The 13,256-nt window shown below is 35.2% G+C and overlaps 1 protein-coding gene across 1 annotated transcript in view; it reads left to right on the top strand.

The window, feature by feature from the left end:
* The window catches only part of ABCB5 (ATP binding cassette subfamily B member 5), a 90,652-nt gene that overhangs the window by 37,532 nt on the left and 39,864 nt on the right, over positions 1-13,256 (top strand). The gene's annotated exons all lie outside the window — the stretch shown is intronic.

Genomic DNA, 13,256 nt, shown 5'->3' with positions numbered 1-13,256 from the left:
AAGCTTCCCAGACAAAGTAAAGTTAAAGGAGTTCATCATCACCAAGCCATTACTGCATGAAATATTAAAGGAACTTATTTAAGAAAAAGAACAAAACTACAAACATTAAAATGACTACAAATTTACAACTATCAACAGCTGAATCTAAAAAGACTAAGCAAACAACCAGAAGAGGAACAGAATCATAGATCTGGAGATCGTCTGGAGAGTTATCAGCTGGGAGGGAAAAGAGGGAGTATGAGTGAAAAGATTCAGGGATTAAGAAGCATAATTGGTGGGTACAAAATGGGGGGATGTTAAGAATAGTATAGGAAATGAGGAAGCCAAAGAACTTATATGCATGACCTATGGACATGAACTAATGAGGGGATTGCTGGAAGGAAGGAGGGTACCAGACAGAGGAGGGCAAAGGGGGAAAAATTGGGACAACTGTAATAGCATAATCAATAAAATATATTTAAAAAAATAAAAGATAACTAGTTGCTTGGCAACATGATAAGCTAATACACAAATGCTTTGTTTTCCTACTGATTAAAGTGAATCCTATATCATAAGTGTAAAGAGAACAATGCAAAATATTTGTAAACTGTGATTCCAATTAGATAAAATAGGCATACATGTGAACAAAAATGAAGGCAACAAATAGGAAAATAGTAACAGTTATGGGGCAGAATTATGGGGATTTTTAAGTTCATTTTTAATTCATTTACAACTCAACAGTGTAGAAATGTACGCATGTGAAACTGATTTAAGCAATGTTTGTTCTTTTGTGGGATGAGGGCAAATGGTAACAAATGGGATGATGAAGACAGTAAATTGGGTTAATTATATATGCCTTAATTTATTGGAAAATGACTCATGGTAAAGAGGAGACTTAAAATATAGGCAAGGTAATGAAAGCTCCAGTGCCATGGGAGTCCTCTGCGGCCACCACAGAGAGCAGCTGTGGAATCAAGAGAGGTCCCTACATGTGGAGGGCAGAGCATCTAGCAGGTTCTATTTCTGCTCACCTAAGAACCCTCAGACCTGCTGCATGATACCACCTAATTCACAACACTCAGGAGATTTTTACAACTCAAAATATCATGTAAACCACTAACCAGCCAAAAAGAGAACAGTAAAAAGTATCCCTCCTAAATGATGCATCTGTTCGTGCCCAGCTTTCATGTATTCCTCCCAACCCCTTCTCTCCATTATCCCATTGTCTTCTTGTGATATGAACTTTTAGAGCCAGTAAAACTAACCTATAGTGATTTTTAAAAATCAAATCAAAAAGAGCAGGAGATGGGTTTTGATTAAAAAAGGACACAGAAGAACTATCACCCTTGTCCTCGCTCAGATTATTGCAGTATTTCTCTGCTTCAGCCCATGCCCACTTCAATCTTTTCTCAACACAGCCTCCAGGCAATGCTATTAACGTGTAAATTTGATGATTGCCTGCTTCTGCTTCAAATCCTCCACTGACTCCTTATCTCACTCTTCACTCTAAATAAAACCCAAATTCCTTACAGTAAGCTACAAGGTTCCCTGGAGTTAGGTACCAAACTCCTCCTGGAGCCTCACATCCCGCCACTGTCCCCCACATTGGCCACTCCGTAAACATGCCAGAGCGCTTTTCATCAGCTAATATACTATGTAGGTACTTGTTTATTTTGTTGTCTCTCCCCACTGCAATGTAACTCTTTGGTGGCAGAGGACTTGATTGAATAAATGTGTTGTCCCCGGCACTAAAACTATGTCTGGCCCTTAGTAGATAGTCAATACACTTTTGTTGGATGTATTTTGGATCAGTGTGGTTCAGAATAGCTCCAAGGCCTGAAGTGGTTGTTTCTGGATTTCTTAATTTAGGCTTGCCGAAAACTAGCTTTGCTTCATTAACCTTGTTCAAGAGGAGAATCTAGGATCAGTGGGTAAAGATTAATGCAACAGGCCATGGGGTTCCACTCTGCTACTGGTTCTGACCCAGAGCGCCAATGCAGCAGGCTTCCAGGCTGTCCCACTGTGTGGAGGAGAAAGGAAGGGCAGTGATCGCCTGCAGGTCACTGGGGAAGCAAAGGAAGCCCACGCTGATTTTGGTATAAAACCTGGGAAAGCTATTTGAATTGTTAAAAGTGGTATGCAAATCTAAGGAATAATTATTTTTAAGGGAGGTTCACCTATATACCACATCAATAGAGAACCTTCATAAAGGCCCTTTGTTCGGTGAAAAGGCCATTCCATTTTTAGCTTTTTGAGGAAATTCCAAACTGTTTTCCACAATGGCAATTTCACTGCTGGGATTATACCCTAAGAATAACCACCAATTCAAAACACCTACACACCCCAGTGTTCATAGCAGCACAATTTACAATAGCCAAGTGCTGGAAGCAACCTAAGTGCCCATCAGTGAATGAGTGGATCAAAAAACTATGGTAAATTTACACAATGGAATACTACGCAGCAGAAAGAAAGAAAGAGCTACTACCCTTCGCAACAGCATGGATGGAACTAGAGAGCATTATGCTAAATGAAATAAGCCAGGGGGCAAAAGACAAATACCATATGATCTCACCTATAAGTGGAACCTAACCAACAAAACAAAACAAGCAAGGAAAATATAACCAGCAACACTGAAAAAAAATAGAAACCAACAGAGACAAGAGGGAAGGAGGGAGGGGGGCTGGGGAAAAGAAAGGGAAGGGTCAAGTCAAAGAACATGTATAAAGGACCCATGGGCAAAGCCAAAGTGGGAAGGGATGGAGGGAGGGAGGGGTGGGGCGCAGGGGAAAGTGTTGGTGGGAAGGTGGAGACAAATGTATTTGAACAATAAAAAAATAAAATAAGAAAGGTCCTTTATTACTTACGAGGGAAGTGTTTGTGTCACAGTTTTATGAGACAGAACTGACTGCAAGAGGCAGAACTGCTTTTGTCGCAACCCTCTTGGGCTTTTCTTTATCATCACTGTTCTTTCCCACTATGATACACAATTTGTTGGTCTTCCCTCAAGGCCCCTTACATTATATTTAAACAATATTTATACTACCTAGAGAACTAAACAGTAAGAAAATTGGTATATTAGAGTAAGCTGTGGGTTGCTTTATTAAATTAAGCCCAAGAAGTGGTTATCAAAGTTGAAGTTAGGTTAACTATTGTACACACATACTCACACATATTTTGGTATGTCTATGTCAGTTATATATCTTGCTATCTATATGATATCGGGAGATTTTTAGGTTTCTTTCTTTCTTTCTTTCTTTCTTTCTTTCTTTCTTTCTTTCTTTCTTTCTCTCTCTCTCTTTCACCATCTGTAGGATCACTATATAAGTGGGAACAGAAAGGGGATTTCTGCAACGGGATTTCCTTGGGTGGAATTTAGCCAGGAGAACAAAAGTTACACAGAAACTACCTCATTTCCCAAATATCATGGGACATTTTATAAGCCTGCTTAATCAAGCTCACATTTGTAAAACTTGATGTTAAATTATAGGCCACTAACTTCTTTTAGGGTAGTGTTTCTTCCCCTTAGATCAGGGCCCCCATTGAGACTCTGAAACTCTTCAGAAAAATCTGCAAATGCACTTATACACAAATATTTACAAATAATATTGAAGAATTCATAGACTCCCTAAAGCCATTTATAGATCATTATTTTAGGTGTGATAAAGGAATAAATTAATAATATCTAATCCTTCAAAGAATCCATGAGATATGAACATATATTCTCCCACTTTACTGATGTACACACTGAAATGCAGAGTGGTTGAGTAGCAACTGGGCAACAGTGAAGCCAGAACATGGACGCCGATTGTCAGCCCTGTAGTTCATGTACATAATCCCCCTGATGTACTTCATCAAGAGTATACATCTGCCAGGGATTGAATTGAAATCCAAATACAGATCACTCTTAAAAACTAGTCTCTTTCTGAACATAGAAATGCCATATGATCCACCAGTTCCATGTATGGGTACGTACCCAAGAAAAATTGAAATTAGGGATTCAAACCGGTGTTTGTGTACCCATGTTCACTCACATTAGCATCATTCACAGTAACCAGAAGTTAAAAACAACCCAAATGTCCATCAACAGATGAATGGCTAAACAAAATTTGGTATATTCATGAAACTAAACAGTATTCAGTCCTAAAAAGGAAGGAAATTCTGACCCATGCTACAATAGTGATCTTGAGGACATTATACTAACTGAAATAAGGCAGATGAAAAAAGATAAGTTGTATGATTGCATTTATATGAGGTACCTAGAATAGTCAAATTTATATACATAAAATAAAATAGAGGTTACCGGGGCTGAGAGGAAAGGGGAATAAAGAGTTATAAACAGTCTGGAGTTTCAGTATGGAATGAAGAAAAAGTTCTTAAGATGGTAGTGATGATGGTTGCACAACAATGTAAATGTACTTAATGCCACTTAATTATACACTTAAAAATGGTTAAAATTTTGTTATGCATATTTTACTACCAAAAAAATAATAGCAATCTAAGCGTGAATATAAAATAATAGTGATACAAAAGAAATTAGCCTCTCAGATCCACGAGGACCCTACCCTTAAAATGCTTAGAATCATAAATTCATGTTATACATATTTTACCAGCATTTCAAAAATAACAATCTAACCTCTTCCTAAAACTACTCTGCCCTCTTAGAATAGAAACTCAAACCATACCCCAAATAGAGTCTCTTGTGTAGACTTATAATAGACTGACTTTTGTCCCCTTATGCTGCTTATTTTGATCCTACTGTATGTATAGGTACTGGGTTTTTCTTTCGAAAATGAATTTAAATAATTATTACTTAGCAGGATATGTCAAGGTCTTAAAAATTATAATGCAAAGCTTTTAAATTACAATAAAATATTTTTCCATGATATGGATATGTATCTTAGTTATTCCTGTAAATTTAAATTATTCCTAAGTTTTGCCCTCCCTCACAAGTAAGGAAAGCTATTATATATAAGATACTAATTTTCCTAATTGCTACTGAATAAGATATCTATAGTGTATTATTTATTAGTCAGCATTCTAGCATAGTTAAGATATTACTCCCTCATGGAAGAAAGATAAGCTAATTAATTTTAGCATTTTTCTCTTCTTGCCCACACTTCATCATTTACTCTTTCTTGTCCATTTAGCCACAAATATTAGCTTGTTAATAGAGTTAAATGAAGGAAAAAGGTATTAAATGACTATAAATCACTGTATTATTGTAAATGGTTAACCTGTTAACTTATTTAGATGTAAAAATAAAGAGATTTCAGGCTATAAAAAGAAAATATTGTAGTACAGAGTATTGTTCCTTGTTACTAATTAGGTAGTACAACATGGTCTCATCTCAGCAAAGAGTTTAGATATTGAATGTCTTTCCTTTCTAAAGGCTCTTAACCTAAGTATATATATCTTTACGTGAGTAGATTCCTACAAGTTGAAAGGAAGGAGTTGAGGTGCAGATGAGTCACTTCTTAAATATGGCTCTAAGTGCCTGATATTTTGCTATTTGTTGTCCCATTTTACGAAAGAGAAAGTATTCTAGGACAGGTGGAGTGACCTGACAGTAATTTGACATTGTTCAGCTATGGAACCAGTGTTGACCTAGAAGACTGGCAATTTAATTGGCTTTTAACATCATGGTCAGAAGTTAAAATACCAGAAATGTCATGTTTCCTATATAACTACTCTAGAGACCTTCTTATACCATGTGGTCAGTTAAACTTCAGTAGCTAAAAGAGGTGGAAATTTGTAAAAGAGTCACGAGAGGTTTTACAGATGGTATTCTCGGAGCACTGGAGACTGGGGTTTTCCAGGAGTCTCTTGAGGACAGAAGAAGGTGGGGAAGTGGGGTACATGATCAGGTAGGGTTCCCCCACCGTCATTTCAAAGAGCAGCCACCTGCTAATTAGTATGGTTTATTTAAATATATCAAGTTTCCATATGTGCTTTTATTTGGTGAAAGGATTTTGCTTAAAATCTTTTTTAAAATCTTAAAAAGAGTTTGAAGACCACAAGCATATGTCGTCCATGAGTCCCAATCTACTGGAGGCAACCTTTTGAGTGGCAGTACGTGGGAACCTGTGTTCTCATAGGTTTCTCACCCCCACCTTGCTGAGGGGCACCAGAACTCTGTGTTTACAGGCTTCTCCAAAGAGTATATTATCCCTGTTAATTGACCAAGCAGTCAGTCAAATTCAGGCCCTCTCACATGCTCACAGCTTTGCATTGTTCTTTCTTTTCATGTCGCCCACCTTTGTTCAAGGCCCATTACCACCACTGGTGAGAAGCTGGTCTCCTCAGGCCCTTATCTCTGCCGTAGCAATTCTTCCAGGGATGTTTTAAACCACCTTCTATTTCAAAGTCCAAACTAATTACCTGGTGATTTATGGTTGTGCATGGAATTGTGAAGTAATCTGAAAAATGCCAGCAAAGTGTCAAGTAGAGACCTACCTTCCTGTTGACCTTTCTTTGGTCAAATAGCTAATTGCTTGGCTTTTAGCTTTGTATGAACCGTGAAGGAGGAGAGGAGATGCTAGGTAATTCTTTCAATTTGGTACTTTCTGGAAGAAATAATAGCAACAAAGACATACTGAAAATCTACCACACCTATATTGAAACATCCAGAAATAAAAGAGGAATAGATTGCAATAAGTTCTCTTATCTTTACAGTAATTCTTGCTAAAACACAAAGCATCAGGTCAAATTTCTGAGATCAGTTTTCTAGGAGACTTTGGCTTCCAAAAATCTCTTCTGTTTTAAGTCTGAAACAATTAATGTTGAACTTTTTTTGTTCCCTATGGCTAGTACATCATTTTAGGTCACATTTATGACATAGTGGAGCTGTAAGCAATTGCAGTATTCATCTTCTGTGTATCAGGTATCTCAGGCATCGCCGTGTTCCATTGCCTAATAACATTCAGTGTTTTGAAAACCATTTTTCCATATATTTTTCCAGTTGTTTTCTTGGTTTCAGATGAGAGGGTAAATCTTATTCTTGATATTCAAACTTGGTTAAAAGCAGAATCTGTTTTTTATACAATTGGCTCTTCATTTTTTGAGGCACTGCTTTGGTGTTATCCTTTTCTAATATTTTTATCTTATTTCTTTTTTATAAAATTCAGAAATTGCCCATTTTTAGAATCCTACATAAACTGTTAGAGGGTATAGTTTATAAATATTGTTTAAATGAAGTATATGTTATAGAATCAAAAATAGCTCTTTGGTGTGTATGCTTAAATCAATAAGATCAGTATTGAGAATCAGCAATTCTCATTATTACCTGCATTTCAACAGAAGGAATTTAAATAGGTCTGCTTTGTTCACAGGTAAACCTGTTACAAAAGTGTTCATTTGCATGAAAGCTTGTCCTTAGTACTAGTGTAAGGTACAGGAAGAGAAAGCTTGCAAGGTATAAGAACTAGTCAATGCAAAGGATTTTCATCACATCAATAGGAAGACACCTCACAGAGATGCGGCAGGGTTTGTGCACTTTGCATGTTCAGAGGGCCTGAGTGTGTGTTTCAGTATTTCCACCTACCTGCCATGTGGCCTGTCATCCACTGCTTCACTTCTCTGAACTGCAGTGTCCCTGTCCCTCAGAGGGAAATAAGCATACTTCCCCAGTCAGCCCATGGGACTGTGTAAGCAAAACCGAAGAGAGAAATGTTAGTTATGGAACCTTTCAAAATCTAACATTCTTTAAAATGTAACATTCTCAAAAGTATGAATTATTTTTGCCATCTGTAGTTAATAATTAACCTGTAATATTGTTTGGCTTATTGATGGATGACTATTTCTATGGCCTTTCTACTTCTTTTTTAAAGATAACAAAACTGACAAGTGTTCATCACCTGAAATTAAAATTTATATATGTAATGTATATATGTAGTTTTCTTAAGGAGCTACAAGAGAAAAACAGCAATAAAAAGAGTTCAAACTATTATGTCTATAGTTATTTATTACAACATCAATCATTTTTACCTTGATCATTTTACAACCTCTGAAGTCTCAAAAACATGCTAAGATCTGCCTGTACGAAAAAAAATAGAAATCTAATAGAAAAAGACCTTAAAGGTTCTGTATCCATATTTAAATAGAGAGTGATGGGTAATTTTTAAAGAACAGACTTCATTTATGTACACTACTCCTGTGTTCAGAAACCTCCAATAAATTCTGTTCCCTCCAGGAGAAACACTCCTTAGTATTGCTTTACATGAACTAGCCCTAAATTCTGTTCCTAGCCCCATAATCTTCTGTTTTCTACAACCTCTGCTATATGTGCACCTCTTTATTCCCCACAAATCCATGTTCTTTTAGGACCAACTGCCTTGTCTTGCTGTACCCTCTATTATAATTGCCCCCCCCCTCTTTTTCCCATTAAACAAACTTTTACCCATTCACTAAGACTCTACTCAAAAGTCTTTGATTTGGCAATCTTTCTCTATGCAGCTAAACAGTTAATCACTTCTGTACTCCTATAGTATTTTTATATACTTTATTATAGATTTATTACTTTGTTAAAATTGTTTTCTGTCTCCCTTATAGTTCACACAAGAGCAAGGACCTTAACTTATCTTTTGAATTGACCTTAATAAATAGTCAAGGCTCTGCGGCTTAAAGATACTCAGTTAATAACTTAAAAACTATTATTTACTACAAACATTTTACTTACAAGCCATGATACCAAGAACATTAATCTACACAAGAACCCTAAAATATAGGTAGTATAATTTTTCCTCATTTAACAAATGAGGAAACTAAGACTCAGGGAAGTAAATAGGTCCAAGACCACAAATCCAGAAATTGGCAGAAACCAGATTCAAACCTAGGAATTGTGACTCCAGAAAACACAAATAATGAAGAAATTATTGAAAATTAGATTTTCCTTTATAAACATGATACACTGCACAACAAGAGTTCCCCACCTCCCTTCTCCCCATCCATGGGTGCCACTTGCATCACTGCCTGGGCTCTGCCTCCTGTCTCCCCAACCCTCTTCCGTGGAAAAACTGTCTTCCACAAAACCATTCCCTGGTGCCAAAAAGGCTGGGGTCCACTGCCGTATAGTCTATCTATGAGATTGTTTACAATTTATATTTTCTTAACATGTAGTACAGTAAGAGTTATGCTCATCATTATATGTCAGAGTAAACTGTATTATGAGTTTTTATTGAAACAGTGGACTTCATTGCTACATCATTAGTCTTCTTTGTTGTTCAAGAAGATTGTTTAAATATTCATGTAATGTAATGATCTGCTTTCAAAATAAAGGGAAATTTTGGTGCTAGTCATATTATTTAATTATTTCATATTGCTAGGAAAAAATGTCTGAAACAGGCCTGCGAGGGCAGAAATAGCTATCTCATCTGTCTACTCTATGTGCCAGGAGATGTAGGTTAAATATAAATAAATTTAGATGCTTTGAATCATAATTTCAGTCTGATTATTAGAATGTAACTGAGGTCATGACAAGAAGGTACCCTGCATTGGATAGATGTCAAACTATTTTTTTCCTTTTTTAAAAATTTACCTTAATATCCATGCTTGGGTTAAACTAAGCTATACACACATGGAACCATTTTTACCTTCACCAATGGTCAGAGTCAGCTACATAGTTTGTGAGGCTCAGTGAAAAATGGAAATGTGGGGCTTCTTTTCCAAAAATTAAGAATTATAGGAAGTGAATCCTGGGTTTCAGCACCAAAAAAAGATGAATTGTAAGATAACAGCAGAGCATTAAGCCAAAAGTAGGACCCTGCTAAGCATGAGGGCTGTATCAACTGCATAGTTCATATACCCATGAATCTGGTCCTGCCACAGGTCCCTTTACTGCTGCCATGACTAGGGGAAACTTTAGACTGACTGTGATACAGTGACTTATGCTCACTTTTGAACTTTAGGCATCAGTCCTCATTACTAACCCAAATTATAACATTCTTAGTTGGCTTGGTGGGGTACAAAATGTGCATGCACATACACACACATATACCCATTGGGTGTATGTATATATGAATGTATATATTCCTGACATAACTATATCTGTGTGACATTTACAGGTATACAGTATATTTCAAAAACCAAAATTAATAACCTTGTCTTCTTATTGTGGAAGCCAAGTTTTGATGAGTTCTAGTGTCTCCATCCCCACTACTATTTCTCAAAGTAAATTTAAATATTAAAGTCCAATTTAGGTCGTAACCACTTCTCTATTGCCATTTTTAACCTGAGTGATATATGATTCCTCTTTAAGTTCAAAAGGTTTTAAGTTATAAGTACATGACCATATCTCCCAGTTTGTCTCACTCAAGGGTGTCCTGGTTTGGGTGATACTTTGGATGGTCATTTCAACAAAAGCTAAATATATAAGAATATAAATAAGGTACCATAAAAATAGTAAAAAATAAAGACCTTTAATAATAACAGTGTAACTATTTAGTATTTCATAATATTATCTATTTGTTGCTCTTGTGCCTGTAAGCATCATAGGAACAAAATCTTTTTAAAATAAAACATCTTTTTCCAAATTATTTTAGCTCTATTGCTTTTAAACAAAGATGTAATACATGTATATTAAATAAAATTGAGAAAACTGAGACAAGAAGACTACAACCCATAGGCCCAATAATTATATATAGGCACTATTAATATTTTGATATACTCTATATTAGTATCTTTTTCTATGGATAGATTTTTAACATAGTTATAACATGATGCATACATTTTCCTACATTTTGCATATAACATTATATCATAAATCTGTTTCCTCCTGTCAATCATTATGGTTTTAAAAAGTTTTCTTCACTTATAGATTTGGAATAGAAGAGTTTGAAAGAAATAATCATCTACTTCATCCAGAATATAGTCTGCAATAGAGAAATCCTTTCCAGAGAATAGAGTACACATACCAGATTCTAGTACCAGTCCTCCAGTGACTAGATGAAACCTTGAGCAAGTCTCTTCACTTTCCTGAGCTCCAGTTTCCTTTTCTCTAATAGATAAGAATAAAAAGTCAATATCAGTAATATATTAGTACCATACTGTTAATAATAATAATATTAGCTAGAAGTTCTTAAGCACCCAGAAAATTTTTAGTGTGCCTAAAGTATGCCCAAGGTATCAGTTACAGTGTTAGGCATTTACAAAACTACATTACCTGAAGGATAATCAAGACAACCTTGTAGAGGAGCAATGAAGCTGAAAGATTTAGATGAATAAATATGAAAGCCTACTTTAAATTTATGGTAGTTAAGACAACATAGTATTGGTGTTATAATAGATAAACTGAATAGAACAGTAGACAGAATACAAAAACAGATACAAAACAATGGTCACCTGATGTAATGACAAAGACAGCTCTGCAGTGCAACAGAGAAAGGATGGTGTTTTCAAAAAGTGCTTCTGGAACTATTGATTAACTTGTACATTTGTCTCCTTATCTGCAGGGGATATGTTCCAAGATCCCCAGTGAATGCCTGAAACTGCAGATAGTACCAAACCCTATCGGGTACATACTATGTTTTTTCTGATACATGCTACCTATGATAAAGTTTAATTTATAAGTTAGTCACAGTAAGAGATTTACAGCCACTATTAATAAAATAGAACAATTATAACAATATACTATAATAAAAGTTATATGAATATAGTATCTCTCAAAATTTCTTTTAAATTTATTATTTCTGAAATTTTCCATTTAATATTTTCAGACCACAGTTGACTGAGGGCAACTAAAACCATGGAAAGTAAAAACCTTGGATAAGGGGTTACTACCTGTATAGGGAAAATGTACATTGACTCCTACTTGACACCCGACATAATTAATTTCTGATGATGTATAGATCTAAATAGGAAAGGCAAATGATAAAGATTGTAAAGCAAAAGATAGAAAAATATCCACATGACTTTGGAGTAAAGATTTCTTAAATAGGACACACCAAAAAACATAGATTATAAAAGTTGATCAGTTAGACTCTACTAAAGATTTTTAAATTGTATTCATCAAATGACACCATTAAGAAAGTGAAAAGACTACCATTTGGAGGAAAAAATAATTGTAATACATAGTATCTGACAAAGTCCTCATATGTTCAAATATATAAATAACTCCTGAAAATTGACAAGAAAAAGATAGTTCCAGTAGAAAAATGAGCAAAATCTACAATTCACAAGAGAGAATATCCAGATTGTCATTACCCATATAAAAAGTTGTTTAACTTTATCAATCATCAGGGAAATGAAAATAAAAGCCAAAATATGGTAGTACTTACCTACCAGACAAATACAGAAATTACCAAGTGTTGGTGAGAATACTGAGTAACTAAAACTGTCCTGTACTTTTATAGGAGGTTTATAGATTGGGACAACCACTTTGACAAGCTGTTTGTCAGAATCTAAAATAGCTGAGTATATGGCTCAGCAATTCCTCTCCTAGGGATATAACTAGTAGAATTGTATACATATGTTCACCAATTAGACATGGATAAAAATCCATTCATTATAGAAAAAAACCCTGAAACTACTCAAATGTCAAACAGTAGTAGGGCAGGTAAGTAAATTGTGATATATTTCCACAACGGAATACTATTCAGCCATAAGAATGAATGATTCACAGCTATATACAACAAAATAGATAAATTTCAAAAACAATGTTAAACAAGATGCTCAGACATAGAGAGGTATATACTACACGATTCCATTTATATAAAATACCCAAAGAAATAAAAACAAATCTATGCTCTTAGAAATCAGGATAGAGGTTACCATTGGTGTGAATGAGCTGGGCAGCAGTGATTGGAAAAGAACAGGAGAGAGTTTCAGAGTGCTGATAATCTGTTTCTTAACCCGGGTACAATGCATCTGGATATATTCAGTTTGTGAAAGTGTATTGATCTGTATGCTTATGTGTACTTTTCCATATGTATAGGATATTTGTAAAAAAGTTAAAAACCTATATTACTTTGAACCTGTACCCACCTAGTTAAAAAATATCCTGATTTTAAAGATGAAGAAAATAAGAAATACTGAGTATAAATTACTTAGTTACTAGCCAGATAGCTCTTAGGTGGTTCAGATTAAATGGTTTTTAGTTTCTTTTCTAGCTCTAAGGTACTGTGGCTTTGTAAATCCACCAATATGGAATCTAATTAACTTTGACTTCCTTTTCATTTTAATTTTTATTGGCCTTCGTAACTACCAATGTTTCTAAATTTCTATATCCAAAGATAACATTCTTTGACACATAAAATAGGACAAGCAGTTTTCTTGAATATTGAATA

This window comes from Pteronotus mesoamericanus, unplaced genomic scaffold, assembly GCF_021234165.1.
Source record: "Pteronotus mesoamericanus isolate MK-2021 breed Mesoamerican mustached bat unplaced genomic scaffold, CSHL_Meso_final scaffold_85, whole genome shotgun sequence".
NCBI classification, from domain to species: domain Eukaryota; kingdom Metazoa; phylum Chordata; class Mammalia; order Chiroptera; family Mormoopidae; genus Pteronotus; species Pteronotus mesoamericanus.
The sequence above is the reverse complement of the archived record's forward strand: the minus strand, read 5'-3'. Positions and strand labels throughout refer to the sequence as shown.